At 39.5% G+C, this 18,935-nt stretch overlaps 1 protein-coding gene across 5 annotated transcripts in view; it reads right to left on the bottom strand.

Moving 5' to 3' along the window:
* SPTB (spectrin beta, erythrocytic) overlaps nt 1-17,447 on the bottom strand; it is a 100,587-nt gene extending 83,140 nt beyond the window's left edge. The window contains exons 1-2 of one of the 5 annotated variants that reach the window (XM_056546554.1): nt 17,421-17,447; nt 14,200-14,261 (exon numbers count right to left, since the gene is read on the bottom strand). The gene's annotated coding sequence lies outside the window, so the exon portion shown is untranslated. Of the gene's footprint in view, nt 1-8,498; nt 8,637-14,199; nt 14,564-17,420 lie in introns of those variants that run through there. The other 4 variants (XM_056546557.1, XM_056546553.1, XM_056546556.1 and 1 more) reach the window with 4 other exon arrangements.
* Between the last annotated feature and the right edge of the window lie 1,488 nt (nt 17,448-18,935).

Genomic DNA, 18,935 nt, shown 5'->3' with positions numbered 1-18,935 from the left:
ATAAACTCACAATAAACAGCAGGATAACGGCGTGTTTGCACATTTAGGTTTTAAATTGCAGTTATGAAATACAAAGTCAGGCTTTTCTTTATTCAAATTCTCCATTAAAGCGTTACTGTCATTTAAATCAATCAGGGTCTCAGTGCTGAAACCCTCCTCCAATTGTTAGTTATAGGAAAGTGAAGTGTGTGGTAGAGTGCTTCACTTCCAGGCATGGCATGCACTTATTATGCACTTATTATAGGAGATGGACGGTAATAACTAATGATCAGAGGGGGGTCTCAGCACTGAGACCCTGACTGATCTCAACCTTTGACATTTCTGTCCAACATGAGAAAAGTTCATTTAAATGACAGTAATGCTTTAAAGGGGTATCCAGGAAAAAAACTTTATTTATATATATATATATATATATATATATATATATATATATATATCAACTGGCTCCAGAAAGTTAAACAGATTTGTAAATTACTTCTATTAAAAAATCTTAATCCTTTCAGTACTTATGAGCTTCTGAAGTTTAGTTTGTTCTTTTCTGTCTAAGTAATCTCTGATGACACCTGTCTCGGGAACCGCCCAGTTTAAAAGAGGTTTGCTTTAGGAATTTGCTTCTAAACTGGGCGGTTCTCGAGACACGTGTCATCAGAGATTACTTAGACAGAAAAGAACAACCTTAACTTCAGAAGCTCATAAGTACTGAAAGGATTAAGATTTTTTAATAGAAGTAATTTACAAATCTGTTTAACTTTCTGGAGCCAGTTGATATATATAAAAAAGTTTTTTCCTGGAATACCCCTTTAAGGCAGACCTAGATTTACATCTTAGGAGACTGTTGACCAGTGTTTCCCAACCAGTGTACCTCCAGCTGTTGCAAAAATACAATTCCCAGCATACCCGGACAGCCAAAGGCTGTCCGGGCATGCTGGGAGTTGTATTTTTACAACAGTTGGAGGCATGCTGGTTGGAAAACACTGCTGCAGACACATATTGTTAAAGGGGTGAAAAACCATTAAATCAACTGGTGCCAGAAAGTTAAACAGATTTGTAAATTACTTTTATTAAAAAATCTTAATCCTTCCAGTACTTATTAGCTGCTGAATACTACAGCGGAAATTCTTTTCTTTTTGAAACACAGAGCTGTCTGCTGACATTATGAGCACAGTGCTCTCTGCTGACATCTCTGTCCATTTTATGAACTGTCCAGAACAGCATATGTTTGCTATGGGGATTTCCTTTTACTCTGGACAGTTCCTTAAAATGGACAGAGATGTCAGCAGAGAGTACTGTGCTCATGATGTCAGCAGACAGCTCTGTGTTTCAAACGGAAAAGAATTTCCACTGTAGTATTCAGCAGCTAATAAGTACAGGAAGGATTAAGATTTTTTAATAGAAGTAATTTACAAATCTGTTTAACTTTCTGGCACCAGTTGATTTAAAAAAAAATATATATATATATATATATGTTTTTCACCGGAGTACCCCTTTAACACTTGGTTCTGCCTTGGGCCCTTTCTCATCCTATTTAGCTGTTTCTAGAAAGCAAATTGCACATGTAGGTCAATTGTCCTGTAGCTGCAGCCTCATAAAATGTGCACTGGAAAGGCTGTTCAAGTGAGTCTGCAGTTGCATGGTTACATTATTAATTGAGATAAAATATGAAACATAATTATTGGTATTTGCACACAAAAGTAATAGCATCAACATCCATCTTATGGTTGTAACAATTCCAGGAGGGCTACTCCGGTGGAAAACATTTTTTATTAAATAAACTGGTGCCAGAAAATTAAACAGATTTGTAAATTACTTCTATTTAAAAATCTTAATCCTTCCACTACTTATCAGCTGTTGTATACTACAATTTTTTTCTTTTTGAATTTCTTTTCTGTCTGCCCACAGTGCTTTGTGCTGACACCTCTGTCCATGTCAGGAACTGTCCGTAGCAGGAACAATTCCCCGTAGAAAACCTCTCCTGCACTGGACAGTTCCTGACATGGACAGAGGTTTCAGCAGATAGCACTGTGGACAGACAGAAAAGAAATTCAAAAAGAAAGTGTATTATACGGTAGCTGATAAGTACTGGAAGGATTAAAGGGGAACTCCGGTGGAAAACATTAAAAAAAAAATTTTTAATTAACTGGTGCCAGAAAGCTAAATAGATTTGTAAATGACTTCTATTTAAAAAAAATCTTAATCCTTCCAGTACTTTTTAGCAGCTATATGCTACAGAGGAAATTATTTTCTTTGTATTTCTTTTTCGTCTTGTCCACAGTACTCTTTGCTGACACCTCTGTCCGTATCAGGAACTGTCCAGAGCAGGAGAAAATCCCCATTGCAAACCTATGCTGCTCTGGACAGTTCCTGATACGGACAGAGGTGTCAGGAAAGAGTACTATGGACAAGACAAAAAAGAAATTCAAAAAGAAAAGAATTTCCTCTGTAGCATAGAGCTGCTAAAAAGTGGTGGAAGGGTAAAGAATTTTTAATAGAAGTAATTTACAAATCTGTTTAATTTTCTGGTACTAGTTGATAAAAAAAAAATATGTTTACCATCGGAGTACCCCTTTAAGTGTTGGCAGAAAGGAAAGAGTAGCATGTACAGTATTTGATCTTTTTTATTTTTATTTATTTTTTTACTTCTCCAAAACTTACAGCGCAGTCTCATTGGCTTTTTTTTTGGTGTGTGTTATCAGTACTAAGGGCATACACCCGGAGAGGGCTTTCCCCACCCATGTGATGCTGCGTCATGCTTTCTGGAGAACATGTGCAGCCACCAACGCAAGCATTATGTCATGGTTACTGCTTTCTACAAATCACCAAGCTTTGGAGAATACCTTAGACCCCTTGTAGGGACTTCTTTGTATTATTTTATTTCATCACTTCCTTAACATATGAAAGAGGCTTAATATTAAACATTATCAATATTAAACATTATCTAGATTTTGTCTTGGAAAAATTAATGCTGTATTTTGACTGGTTGTTATGATGAAGAAACATATACACATCCGACAGCTCTTGGGCAAAGACTTGTTCAGAGATAGATAGATATGGTAGATAGATACAGTATAAATAAATATATATATATATATATATATAAATATATATATATATATATATATACCAAAGGAGAACCGCATTCCCAGTGATTAATGGCCAAGCCTGGGTCAAGGGCTCCCACAGGTAACCAGTCCAATAAAAGCACTGCTGCTTTTGTTGGACTGGCTATATATATATATATATATATATATATATATATATACGTTCTATATACAGTGTATATATATATATATATATATTTATATTCTAGAGGAGGGGTAAACCACTGCCAAACACCTCTAAAAACAAAAGGATCAGGGGGTTGAAATCCAGTTAGACCAACCCTTCTCACTACTGCCATCATCTGGAGTCAGGAGGCTCCCATAAACAATAGAATGTCGTCTGGTCCTGCCAAAAGTGGTGGGTTCGCATTACTTTGCGAATGTGCAAGGGGGCCTGAACACTGAAATTTTTTCTCAAAACGGTTATAAAGGTCATTATTTTCTGTACAGATCACATAAAATAATAAGGTCCCCTTCAGATGACACATTCACTGTGAACACCATGAAAGGTATAACATGGCATAGCTACAGACCCCATGCAGTCTACTTGTAGCTACAATTAGCCTGTTTAAACCAGTATATGTTTTATTTGTGGAACAGAAAAGTGTAGTCTAAAACTAAGGCAAGGTTCACATCTGCGTCGAAGTGTCGCAGATTCTGTTCAGGAGTTAAAGGAGCTTGACGGTCTGCTGCATGATGCACCCCAAAGGAACTTGAGAAACCCCATTGAATTACATGGGGTCCATTGGGTTTTTGTCTGTTGCAGGATCATAACGAGACAAAAAATACTGCGGAGGACGCCCTAACCAGTGCCTCCAAAGTAGTTGTGAACAAAGCCTTACATATACCAAGGTAAAATAGATCAAACGTAGCCCCAAGTAGACCATATTTGATCTTTTGAATTCTAAGGCCATGCCTTGAGTACACAGTGTTATGTTCGATTGTCCTTTTGATGGTATTCAGACATATGGAATTCCAGTATTCTTCTATTGGTTTAATTTGATGGACTTTTTTTATATTTCAACTGTAGCGACATATACTGGCAGTGGACAGAGGTAAATAGACAGGTAAATAGCTTATGCAATTAATGTCTAATATTTTCAATTATAATCTCCCCCGGCCATTCTTTGTATATTTAAAGCGACAATACAATGGCAGCTTCACCTATTAAAATGAGCCGATAGGTGGCTGCCTGCTCAGCTCTTTCTCTCACTCCCCTAGATGTCAAATGTCAAAACACATTCAGACTATAGAGACATGAAATAAATACCACCCTTTACTAAATGTATAATAAAATATCTGGCTTCAAACTGCTTCCTCTGCATCTTCTAACTTTTTCTATGATCCTACAAACAGGTTTATCACCAGATAACAGTCCTCGGAGCTCGGCCTTATCTGCTAGCTACTAGCTTCAGCTCTCACGCCCTTCAGGAGCCAACTTATCAAAAAAAGGCGCGCAGTGAATTCGGCAGTTCTGCTAATCTCACCTCTTGGCCACAATAAAAAGTTTCTTTCTGCATTCCAAATAACCACAGTTCATCCATCAAAAGAGAAAGGAATAGAATAAAAACAGTTTTTACAACTCCTTTGGAAGAGCTAAGGCTGGTATTAGAAAGTTTTTTTTATTTAAAGGTGACGTCCAGGATTAGAAAAATGCTGCTTCTTTTTTTGCAAAAATAGTACCACTCCTGTCATAGGTTGTGTGTAGTACTGCAGCTCCGTCCATTTCACTTCAATGGACCTAAGCTGCAATAAAAGACACAACCTGTGGACAGGAGTGGTGCTGTTTTTGCAAGAAAGCAGCAGTGTTTTTCTAAACCTAGAAAACACCTTTAATATTAAAGGGGTACTCCGGCCCTGAGACATCTTATCCCTTATCCAAAGGATAGGGGATAAGATGTCTCACCGTGGGGGTCCCGCTGCTGGGGACCCCCACAATCTTGTGTTTGCCACCCACCTGTTTGAGCTGCACGCCGCGGTGCCAGCTCACAAACAGCCGGGTGGCGACCACAGGGCCGGAGTATGGTGACGTCACGACTCCGCCCCCTGGGTCACCACCCGGCTGTTTGTGAGCTGGCACCGCAGCGTGCAGTTCAAACAGGTGAGTGGCGAACACAAGATTGTGGAAGTCTCCAGCGGTGTGACCCCTGTGGTGAGACATCTTATCCCCTATCATTTGGATAGGGGATAAGATGTCTCAGGGCCGGAGTCAGTGCTTTCAACACCATTTTCTTTTCTTGATAAATAGGTAAATCCTGGAAACAGACGGATTATGATCTTCACATGGGTCTATATTAGCATTATGTTAATAAACAAAGCATATCTGTCACCACTCAAAAATATTTCTAAGTACACAAGATGGTTTCGTATTGATTGAAATATCATGGTAGACATGGTTGCAGCTCAATCATAAGCATCAAATAGGAAAGACCCATCTGATACAATACATAAATTAGACTTTTACGTTATGTCCCCATTCCCGAGGTATAGAGGCTTTTTACTATTTGGTTGGCTGTATACTTCACTGAACAGTCAGATGGGTGGGAGCTGTTCTACAAAAAGGGTTGTAAAGGCTAGACTCAGGGGGTGTGATTAGGAGGCTGCGAGGTGTCAATCATGTTATTGGGGTGTGAAAATAAAGCTCCAATCCCTGAGCCTAGTAGTCACACTTTATTTTTCTATAAAGTTCTGGTAAACAAGTGAGCTGGTCACAGAATCCCAAGGCTAACTGATACACATGGAGAACAAGGGTTAGAGCAAAAGGACTACTGTAGACAGAAACTGCAAAAACTTTAAAACTGGCTAGAATAAAAGGGTTTAAAAACACACTAGGGATCATAGTTTGCTGTTTCTAGGCCTGCAAAGCCACAGATTAGTCAGACTGCCCATACTGCCCCCTATCAATTGCATACAATGCTCATGTGCCTATTTTCAGTCCCCCCTTTCACGCCACATCCGGTTCCTGTGATGCACCACAGGTAGAGTGCCAACAATGTCATAATGACCAGCTCTGCTCGTGGCAGAGCTGCTCCTTACAATCGGAGACATGGCAGACATACTAATAAGGAGACAGAAGCGTTGGGCTAATCTGTTGCTGTGCCAACATTCCACATCTCCTGAACGGTGGGACATTTAAACAGGTGTCTGTTGTCACAGACGTCTGTAATTGTGGCTCCTTACCATCACACACATTCTGTCCTTAGATATAGTACTGTTTCCTGGACCTGGCCTCTTGATAGTTCCCATACATTGTCTCCTGTCTGCCAATTTGAAGCTGACCCTGTTTGACCCCTGCTTGTTGTTCTTGCCTTTTGATCTGATTCTGTGCTGCAAAGTCCTTTTGGTTCCGACCCTATGCCCATTTCCTGGTTATCCCATTTCATGTACTGACTCTGTCCTTGACGTGTCCATGTGGTATTGTCAGTCCCCTTTAGCACCTCATGTATTTAGTGAGTGTAGAGAGTCTAGAGACCAACTTGTAGTTGGGTTGCTTAGGGTGGATAATTTAAGTAGGTAGGGAGAGTGGTTGGGGGGGGAGTTGAGGGCTACAATTGACTATGGAGCAATAGTCTTGGTCTTATCATCATGTGGATGGTCAGGTGCTCATGGGTTGCTTATCTGGGGAAGAGATGACACTAGGATGCACTATAGGTTGATGGCAAGCCGGTGGAGGCAGTGTAATGCCCTGGGCAATATTGCCCTGGCATCCATGTGGATGTAACTTTGACATGTTCTACCTAACATCATCAAGAGCAGGAAAAAGCAGAGAGCACTTGGGACAGGAACCCAAAGGAGCAGGGGTCTTTTCTACAAAACATTTAACCCCTGACAACCCCTTTAAAGGATCTGTTGCAAATGTTTTTGTACCAGATACCATAGGTCTTGGAATGTCAGAGCTGTAAGGGTGGCAGGAGGGGGGAGCATTACAATAATAAGCAGAAAAAAGAGAACAAGCAAAAGGGGGTTATGAACGAGCGCTACTGCTATTGAGAAAAGGATTCAGGACGCCACAATTAATGTATGACGTCCTGTAGCCTGTGTTGTGCTAGGATGGCGTGGCCACGCCATCCTAGCACAACACAGGCTACAGGACGTCATAGCTACAGGACGTCATACATTAATTGTTTTGTGGACCTGAGGAAGGCACATGCTAGTGCCGAAACGCGTTGTCCTATCGCTTTGAACCTTAATAAACTGTCCTGTGCTACAGTGGCGTACTGAATCGTTTTCTCAATAGCAGTAGCGCTCGTTCATAACCCCCTTTTTCTTGGTCTCTTTTTCCTGTTTCCATTGTTTCCGTACCCTTTGCGGACACGGATAGGGGTATCGAGCTGCACAACTGCCCCGACCGCCTTCCACTCCACCCACTTCCCAGGTGAGGTGCTGTCGCTGCTGATTACCCCAGCAGGACATCACATTACTTTGGGTGCAGTGTTTTTTTGCCGTCCAACCACTTCCCCACTACACATGAGAGAGCGCCCCCTACCTTTTTTTACTTCTTTCTCACAATAATAAGCAGGTGATTTTAAAGGGGTTATCCAGGATTTGAAAATCTGCAGCAACAGTGCCACTCTTGTCCTCGGTTTTGTGTGCGGTATTGCAGCTCTTTTCTATTAACAAGGTAGTCAAGGTGTTATAAAACACATAACCTAAGGACAGGTGTGGAACAGTTTTAGAAGAAATCTATGTTTTTTTGTTTTCTAGACAACCCCCTTAATATCATGTCTGAATAGTCTATGTCTATAGCTGTGAATACTAATATAAACACATTACCGGCATATACTGTGATCTGTACAGTAATGGTTATCATAATCAAAATAACGTTCTGTGCATATTATTGATATGCTAAACTTACAGTATTATAGATTTCAATGAATGTCTTTTTGATGAAGGGCTAGATGGTATGCATCGGTATACTTTTTTTTCCATATGTTCTATACTACATTACAGAGAAAGCCAATGGTCGTGGTATGCATATGTTGGGATATTTTGGTGTGAACAGGGCTTAAGTTATCTAAACTACTACAGCTTCAAAAAACACTAGGTAACATTTAATAAAACATTTATTCAAGGTATGCCAACTATATAATTGACACACTCCCTATACATTACCTGGTAGTACTCTCTATATCACTATATAGTAATACCTAATACTTAAGAAATAGCACAGGCAATTAATTAACACAAAAAAATAGGATAAAATACATTAAAAAGGCAATGTATTCCACAAAAGGTCCTGATTCAAGTTCCCATCCAGTATACAATGTCAATATAAGGCTTGCATCCAATAAGAAATAGACACAGAAAGACACTAGTCACATGTGTAAAAAAATAGGATAGGTATGACAAGTAACAATAACAATAAACTCATATACATATAGGAGAATAAAGGATAACCACCTCTATGTGATTAAGTTATGGCACATAATGATATAGACCGATAAATGTTCACCATATAACTTGCACATATAATATGACAAAAACAGAGGGGCAAAGGGGGAGATTTATCAAGACCTGTGCAAAGGAAAAGTTGCCCAGTTGCCCATAGCAACCAATCAGCTCGCTTCTTTCACTTTTAACAAGGCCTCTGCAAAATGAAAGAAGTGATCTGATTGGTTGCTATGCATGTGACATATTCCTCAGGAATGAACGACGGGGCTGTGGGATAATGGATTTTTTATTTTTTTTAATTATCAAATAACTCTGATAACACATCAAACCTATTTACACATTTGTCAATCAAACCATTTTACATCATATGATTTTATATAATTTCCCTGTGTATTTTTCTTTTACATTTATATCCATACAATCATATTCAATATCCAAAATATATTTTTATATATTTTTTTATATATAGCATATTTTAACATCTATATACACTAAAGTTTCTAATCATGATTCTACACATATACTTCATACAGATATTTATATTACAAATCTATATTTCTATGTCATTCATATATATATACACACTATTAATTTATTAACACATGACACACTGAATCATCTACCGATAAGATAGATACAAACTAAAATATCATTCATTATACTTTTGAAATCATTATACACATTTAGTGGTTCATTCAATATACATCACTCTTTGACTCGGACTACCATACAAACACATACATGCTCATACATATATAAGTCTCACACATAATTTTGCACACAGCAATCTTCAAGATTACATTTTCCCGTACTATGCAATAATTCTATGGTCAAATATGCTTATATGCTCTTTTTCATTTTATATATTTTATATTTGATCCACTATCCATATATTCCATGAAAAATCCGGAACCATCCAGATCTCATGTCCTGAAGGAGATTCAGTACTGATTTCAACCATAGCCCAGCCAATTTACTAATTACAGAGACCCCACATAACAGACAAACCAACATAGCTATTGAAAAAGAGACCGAAGCGTGTCTCGAAACGCGCCTAGCCCACCCACCTTATACCAGCAGTCTGATACAGACACCTTGATCAAAAGCCAGGAACGCACTTTATGATTTGCAACCGCTGGAGACCCTTGGACTGGGGCCCACTGCAATACGTGCGCATCAGCACACGAGGACACTGCCAGTATCCATTGCCAGCATCCACTGCTGATCCTCTATTTTACCACCGCTTCCGTGGACACCCGCTCAGCCCGGACAGTTTCCATCGGCCGGACGCCAGCCGTGCCAGTCCGGCATCACGGGATCCCACGTAGCTGCTTTGCGGCTTATCCTCCAGACAGGCATCTACCAACCTAGAGCCGGATGCAAGCCGCGCCAGCCTGACTGTGTGCCTAGGATTACCGCTAGGAGGATCGGTAAGTGGTGCTGTGCACCATCATATGGATACATAATTGCAATATACCACCTTCGTCCATAGGAATATATGCTATAAAAACAATTTATTTAAGGATACCGGTATCCACGTTTTACCACAACCATTGTGATACTAACAATTGAACGCTAAACTATCTTCACAAACCGGATACAAACTATAATACTGCAAGGTTATCCAATACTATTGCCTTTTATCCTGGAAAGCGAACAATAGCTGGTTACCATATATTTACACCTGTATATGTATATATGTGTATAAGTTTTATAAGCTTTATTATTATTTTTTTATTATTTTTAATTAAAAGTTATACATTTTAAACTATTTTACTATCAATTGTACTATTCTACCCTATGCAAGGGTATAGGCTATATTATAAATAAATATTGAAATATATTGAATTCTCCTAAATCACTTATTTACCACCCATACACTATCCACTCACATCACCCAATCACTTATTGTAATTTCTACTTAATATTTATACACATTTTCTACATACACATATACTCAGGTGATATACCCGGATATATATATATATATCACATCCTTTTCTTTCTTTCACCTTATACCACCAACACATAAATCAATTTATTTACAACTATTTAGTATTTAACTAACTATATAAGCCCAGATTTGAGAAAATACGCAATCAGTATATATATCCATATATACACCTCTTCTAGCTGTAGGATACTGGTTCACCTCATTGTAAAGTGTCAAAGTATGAAGCAGAAATCAAAGGCTTTCATCAGAATTTCAGAGAAACCTCTTTGAGAAGACCACCCAGAAATGGAATTTAAAAGCGGTCTTTTGTGGAGGTGGTCTTCTCGAAGAAAATCCATGCAACACGTTTCAACGCACATGCGCGGCTTCATCAGGCATGCCTGATGAAGCCGCGCATGTGTGGTGAAACGCGTTGAATTTTAATAAACCTTTTCTACTCACCTGATGTGCCTGTTACGAGTCAGCGCCGCAAAAGACCCACCGCACCTTTGAAGTCCATTTGTCGCTATCTACTTGGTTGGGAGGCTGCAGACCGGGCTCTGACAATCCTTACACGCTGTCCATTGTTGTGTGTGAGCTCACACAACCACCTGGGGTAAGAGGCCTTAAAAAGAATCCTTCCACCAATACCTACCTAGTCATTTTTATGCTATGGAGCGCTCTCTTTTATATTTATATAAGAAAATGGCCTCTATGCAGTGGACTGAAAATCTATCACAGGAAATCTGGTCTCAATAAGGGGATGGTCTTCTCAAAGAAATGGTATGAAAGAATATGTTCACACGGCGGAATTTCCGTGTGAAATTTCATGGAATAATTCTGCCAGAAATTCGGCCAGAATTTACTATTACAGCTAAATTTCCGCAACGGGCATTTTGCCGTTGAAATTTCACTTTCTGCATTAATATTAAATGAGGCAAATTTTTTGCAGAATTCTGTGGCAGAATACCATTGAAATCAATAGGGCTTGAATTTCATCAGAATTCTGTGTTCTGAGAACACAGAAATTCCAACGCAATTCCGTTCAGCAAGCTTTGCTGAGCAGAATTTCTGCAGAATTGCAGAAAATCCCCCGTATGAACATAGCTTTAGAGAAGTTTCAGTGTATATAGGTAATAAGACTCTTACAATCATTATTTGTTTATACATAGAGTACATTGCAAAAGTTAATTCACCATCTTAATTCAGTTCTATGAACGCTAAATATGTGCAGAACCCCTTTAATAAATAGAAAACTGTGAAATACAAATATTGCATACAGACTATCCTAAACCTAACTATTGTAATGGAAGCCAACTATTACATAAAAAAAATAACTAAATAATACCTTATCACCCAATAACACCTAGTAAAACCCATTCAATTTTTCCAGTAAACTACATTTTAGATTTATCTGTATAAAAACGTAACATTTGTTATGTGTATGGCAAAACAAAAAAAACACAAAAATATTTACATTTCAACTCTTTTTTTTTTTTTTTTTTGTTCCAAAAGATCTCTGTTCTCTAGGTTATATAGGTGAAATTAGTGGAGAAAGATAAGTGTAAAAAAAATATATATATAAAAAAAAAAAAAAAAAAAAAATTGATCATTATTTTGTATTCCACATAGGCTGCTGAAGAAAGGATGTCTATCCTGAAACACGTCCAGCCGATTGATCTATTTTAAACCTACATTGCTGCCTTTTACTACTACAGTGATCCCTCAACTTACAATGGCCTCAACATTCAATAGTTTCAGCATACAATGGTCTTTTCTGGACCATTGTAAGTTGAAACCAGACTCAACAATGCTACGGCCAGTCCAGATCTGTGATACCTGTCAATGGCTGGAAGATCTGACCAATCAGAATGGACATTCACTGGTAAAACCCTTGCATTACTGAAGCGTATGCACTGACTGATGTCTGGTAGCGCCCCCTACAGTACAGGGAGGTATTACATGTTCTGTACTCTTTACCTGTACCAGGGTTACCTGCTCCTTTGGACACCAGGTGAGGGTGACCCCATGTAACTTTTTTAGGACATTGCGTGTACTGTACAGGACCCCGAAGAAGCTCCTGTCCTCTACACAGACAAGTGTTTCCCAAGCAGGGTGCCCCCAGCTGTTGCAAAACTACAACTCCCATCATGCCCGGAGTTGTAGTTTTGCAACAGCTGGAGGCCCCCTGCTTGGGAAACACTGACATAGACAGTGATTTACAGCTCCCAACAGATCTTTCTTACTTTTATATGTAAGGATTTGCTTTATCTGTATTACTTATCTGCTTATTTTTCTTTAATCCTCACTTTTTCCTATTTTTGGATGACATTTTGGTGCCTTTCGAACCAATTACCAGGTTTCCATAGAGTTCTGGTCTCAACATACAATGGTTTCAACATACAATGGTCGCCCTGGAACCAATTAATATTGTAACTTGAGGGACCACTGTATATGGATATTTGCTAAATACTTTACCCACGGAGACCACAAATCCCAGCTTGCCCTAAAAAGTACTGTTCAAACTGTTCAAGGCAGTTACCATTCCAGGGCTGGTTATATTCTAGATCTCAGCTCATTCTGAATAAATTAGATATATACAAGCAGCATTTTATATATTCTTACTGTTTTATGATTGTATTTTATACAAATTATTATATGTATTGGTTGTGAGTCACAAGGGCCCTGTGACTACACTGACTAGTTCACCAACATCTCAATAAATGTATTTATATTGTATCCATTTATGTTACATATTCGCATAGAATATTATCAAATGTACTTACTATTTTCCAATACCATTACCTATATACATTTATATATATTCTACGACTAAGCACTCCGGTGCGAAACGCGTCAGTTTATCCTGTGTACTGCGTTATACTGAAATAAAGTTCAGAGTTCTTAACTGCAAACAACAGCTCTGTGTCGGACTATCTTTTTGCTGAGATATATATATATATATATATATATATATATATTATATATATTTTTTTTTTTTTACATTTATCTTTCTCCACTAATTTCACCTATATAACCTAGAGGACTGAGATATCTTTTGTTTTCTCACTTTGTCTATACACTCCCGGGGTGTGGGAGTCCATGTCAGTAACCTCAGTTATATTTAGAGAGAGCTGCACCCACCCCATACCTATCTTTTTTATTATTTTTTCCGTTTAAATAATGTATGTCAATGGAAAACGTATTCTTCTGTATGCCATACAGCAGCATCTGTTAACATATATGTGTATCAGATATATGTGTTAAACCAGTGTTTCCCAACCAGCGTGCCTTCAGCCGTTGCAAAACTACAACTCCCAGCATGGCCGGACAGCCAACGGCTGTCCGGGCATGCTGGGAATTGTAGTTTTGCAACAGCTGGAGGCATTCTGGTTGGTAAACACTAAACCGAAATAAAAACGCAGCGTTAACCCAACCTTACACAATAAAAATGGAAAAGATCAAGCAACACGTAGGTCGACAGCATACAAATCTAATCAAATAAATAAATATAAATAAAATAAAAATAATAAAATAGAAATAAATGCATAAATTTGGTTTCCTTTTTTTTTTCTGGTTTCTAGTTAAACTGGCAGACTAAAAAAAAGCACATGATATCCGCTCTATTATGGGTTAAGGTTTATGAGGAAACTGGAAACGTACAGTTCCCGACCACAAACAGAACAATTTCACCTGTTACATTTAAATAGAACAACACGTAATACAGAATGTCAGCCTGGAAAGGAATGATCGTAAAGAATGGGAAATCGGATTTACCTTGCTTCCTGCGGCCCGACCCTTACATTGGATCCAATGTCACCGCCACAATGGAAGTCAAACTTAGGGACAAAGGAGAAAGGACAGCTGAAAAAAAGGACACTAATACACAGCTCTGTACATTTTGCAGACACAAGACACACCCCATGTTCCAAAATAAGATTATCAGTAAGTGAGCAGGGACATTCCTGCTCTGAGATACTCTCTCTATAAGGGAAGCGCGTACAGTCAGCTGTGGAATGCCATGAACAGGCTGGCAGTCACTCTACTGGCAGGACATGGCAGCGACGGATCACGCAGGACGTGGGCTTTGGGAAGCGACATTCCAGCAATAATTGAGGATATTTATTGGAGCAACATGGAAGAGCACCCTAAAGAATCGCCCGTACATAGTCCTTACAAATCTATTCATCTGTTTATAAGGGTGCATTCACACCACGTTTTTGCAATACAGTTCCCGTATCAGGTTGTTGATGAAAAACGGATTCCTCAAAACCTGACTAAACTGTATCAAAACGTGTGTACAAATTTTAACCCGTATATTCTTAAGAACTGTATACGGTTTGAAAAATGATGTCCGGTTGCATCCGTTTTGTAAGAAAAAAACGTATACGTTTTTGACTTTTCACTCCATTTTGAAGAAAGTTTCACTTGTTTGATTGAAATTCCAAAAGAAAAAAAACTGTGCAAAGTCAAAAACCGTATGGTGAAAACCGGATGGAACCGTATGCACATACCGTTCTGTATGGTTCCCATTGACTCCCATGTTTAAAAAAAACGTATACGGTTTAATACAGTTTTTGGGTTCGGGGAAAAAAACTGGCAAAACCGTACGGGATGCAAAACGGACACAACCGGATGCATCTTTTGGCACACGGTTTTCAATGGAGAGTCAATGCATAGGGTTTTCAATACGGTCCCGTACGGTTTTCACATTGAAGACGTATACGGGAACTGTGTGGCAAAAACGTGGTGTGAATGCACCCTTAGTTCTATCTGGGGGAAAAAAATTGGTGCACATAGTATTGCAGAGTCATGGATGGCAAATTTGTACTGTATAGTTATGCAATGCTATGGGAAAAGCAGATGTATCACGCATTAAAGACACATTTTAAGGCATCAGGGAATTGGAAACCCAGATGACATCTCCTGGACCATTACTGCCCAACCTTTAGACTTCCAACTGTTGCAAAACTACAATTCCCATTAGTTCCCCAACCTATGGCTGTTTAGCTGTTGCAAAAGTAATACTCCCATCATGCCCTGAAAGCCAAAAGTGTAGACATTTAGGAAGCCTAGTAGGCTAGTGTTTTTACCCATCCTGTGGCGCTTCAGCTGTTGCCAAATGACGACTCCCATTAGTTTCCCAACATGTGGCTCTCCAGCTGTTGGAAAACTACAACTCCCATCAGTTACCCAATCTGTCGCTGCTGTTGCAAAACAACAACTCCAATCATTCCCAGAAACTCAAAGTCTTAGGTGTCTCGGAAGTCTAGGTGACATCTCCTAAGCTACTGTTCCCCAACCTCTAGCTCTCCAACTGTTGCAAAACTACAACTCCCAGCAGTTCCCCAACCTGGAGCTGCTGCTGCAAAGCTACAACACCTATAATTTCCTGAAACTCAAAGCCTAGGTGATATCTCCTAGGCTACTGTTCCACAACCTCCAGCTGTTGCAAAACTACAACTCCCATCAGTTACCCAACCTGTCGCTGCTGTTGCAAAACAGCAACTCTAATCATTCCCAGACACTTAAAATCTTAAGCATCTTGGAAGTCTAGGTGACATCTCTTAAGCTACTGTTCCCCAACCTCTAGCTCTCCAACTGTTGCAAAACTACAACTCCCATCAGTTCCCCAACCTGGAGCTGCTGTTGCAAAACTACAACTCCAATCATTTACTGAAACTCAAAGTCTGAGGCATCTGGGAAGCCTAGGTGATATCTCCCAGTCCAATGTTCCCCAAACTGTAGCTCTCCAGTTGTTGCAAAACTACAACTCCCATTCGTTTCCCAGCCTATGGTTCTACAGCTGTTGCAAACCTACAGCTTTTGTAGTGTAACCGCTGTACCTGCAGAATGGGGAACACTGTCCTAGGCTATGCTGTTTTGTACACTGTCTGTCCAGAAACAGATAATCATAAAATGTTATACTAAACCGACAATGTATACACAGAATGAGAACCAAAAGTGACTTCTACACAGGTTTCTTAAAAGGTGCATTGTATTCAAGAATGCTGAACCTGACAATTTACTGTTCTCTGCTCTAATAGAGCTGAGAAGAAGTGAACCGCAATGTCTGATACATTGTATATTTACTCAATATGAATACACATGTATGTAAAGATAAAATAAGTGAAGCTATTGTAAAAAGGCTGGAGGATCAATTTAGGAGCAGCGGTTCCCGATACCTCTCCATGTAAGAGCTGAGGGTGCCATCCTGTGGAGGAGGCAAGGAAGGACACCCTGGATTTCTTCATTGTTACCAACATGTCTGGTGCCATGGTGAATTAAAAAATGTTCTAAAAGTGAATACCAAGGTTTTCTGACCTCTTCTCAGTATAATATTTTGAATGGAATACATCAGCACAAGATGAAAGAATGTGAGCAGTACAAGAAAAATGAGCAACTGAAAACAATGTCAGATACTAGAGAAACATACCCATTGTGTTCTTTATACCCACCATGTTCTTTATACCCATCGTGTTCTTTATACCCATCGTATTCTTTATATCCGCCATGTTCTTTATACCCATCGTGTTCTTTATACCCATCGTGTTCTTTATACCCGCCGTGTTCTTTATACCCATCGTGTTCTTTATTCCCATCGTGCTCTTTATTCCCATCATGCTCTTTATACCCACCGTGTTCTTTATACCCACCGTGTTCTTTATACCCACCGTGTTCTTTATATCCACCGTGTTCTTTATACCCACCGTGTTCTTTATACCCATCGTGTTCTTTATACCCATCGTGTTCTTTATACCCGCCGTGTTCTTTATACCCGCCGTGTTCTTTATACCCGCCGTGTTCTTTATACCCGCCGTGTTCTTTATACCCGCCGTGTTCTTTATACCCGCCGTGTTCTTTATTCCCATCGTGTTCTTTATACCCACCGTGTTCTTTATACCCATCGTGTTCTTTATTCCCATCGTGCTCTTTATACCCACCGTGTTCTTTATACCCACCGTGTTCTTTATACCCACCGAGTTCTTTATACCCACCGTGTTCCTTATACCCACCGTGTTCCTTATACCCACCGTGTTCTTTATACCCACCGTGTTCCTTATACCCACCGTGTTCCTTATACCCACCGTGTTCCTTATACTCACCGTGTTCTTTATACTCACCGTGTTCCTTATACCCACCGTGTTCCTTATACCCACTGTGTTCTTTATATCCACCGGTGGAGATTTATCAAAACCTGTCCAGAGGAAAAGTTGCTGAGTTGCCCATAGCAACCAACCAGATCACTTTCATGTTTCCCAGGCCTTTTCAAAAATGAAAGAAGCGATCTGATTGGTTGCTATGGGCAACTCAGCAACTTTTCCTCTGAACAGGTTTTGATAAATCTCCTTCACCATGTTCTTTATATCCACCATGTTCTTTATACCCCTCCATTTGATGAAGATTATTATTATGACTGTTGTTGACTGTATCTAACCAACAAAGCCAAAACCGGATCCCAAGTCGTTATAAGGGTACATTCACACTATAGTTTTATTCTGAGGTTAATTTGCATCCAAAAATACATCCAAAGAGTCAAACTAGTCTCCAGATCTTGGTTATCCTCACAAATGCTGTAGTGCATTTTGCAGCATAGTTTTTACACTCATGGGAATTAAAGGGGTACCCAAGCAATCTCGGCTGCGGCACCCCCAGACATCCATGCACAGAGTGAACTTTGCTCCATGCTGGATGACTGGCGATGCGGAGACTCGTGACGCCACGGCCATGCCCCCTCAATGCAAGTTTATGGGAGGGGGTGTGACATCTGTCACGCCCACTCCCATAGACTTGCATTGAGTGGGCATGGCCGTGGCGTCACGAGTGGAGAGCGTCCGTGACATCACAAGCCTCTGGCGCTGAACCCGACGCTCTAAAAGAACGCTGGGTGCAGCGCGCAGATCGCGCAGACCCCTGAGATCAGATATCTTATCCCCTATCCTTTGGATAAAGGGTAAGATGTCTAGGGGCAAAGTACCCCTTTAAAAGGCAGTGGAAGGACAGACAGGACAACAATTAAAAAAATGTTGCTTGAATTACAATTTACCAACCAAAAAGTCAAGGTTGGTAAAGTAGAAGAGCTTCACTAAGAAACATAAGATCCCTATAATCCAACCTTATCCATTTACAAGACATTCTTTTAAAAAAAGACATTAGTAAGATGTTACTTGAATCTCACTCAAGCAGCCAACTTTTGCTAGAGACCTTTTTGTGGTTTTAACCTTTAAAGGGGTACTCCCATGGAAAACTTTTTTTTTTTTTTAAATCAACTGGTGCCAGAAAGTTAAACAGATTTGTAAATCACTTGTATTAAAAAATCTTAATCCTTCCAGTACTTTTTAGGCGCTGTATACTAAAGAGAAATCCAAAAAGAACTGTCCAGGCCAGGAGATAATCCCCATAGCAAACATATGCTGCTCTGGACAGTTCCTAAAATGAACAGCAGAGGTTAGCAGAGAGCACTGTGGTCATGACATCAGAGGAAATGCATTTCTTTTTTGGATTTCTCTTTA

This window comes from Hyla sarda, chromosome 11 (assembly GCF_029499605.1).
Source record: "Hyla sarda isolate aHylSar1 chromosome 11, aHylSar1.hap1, whole genome shotgun sequence".
NCBI lineage: Eukaryota > Metazoa > Chordata > Amphibia > Anura > Hylidae > Hyla > Hyla sarda.
This window is presented reverse-complemented; position numbering and strand designations above follow the sequence as displayed.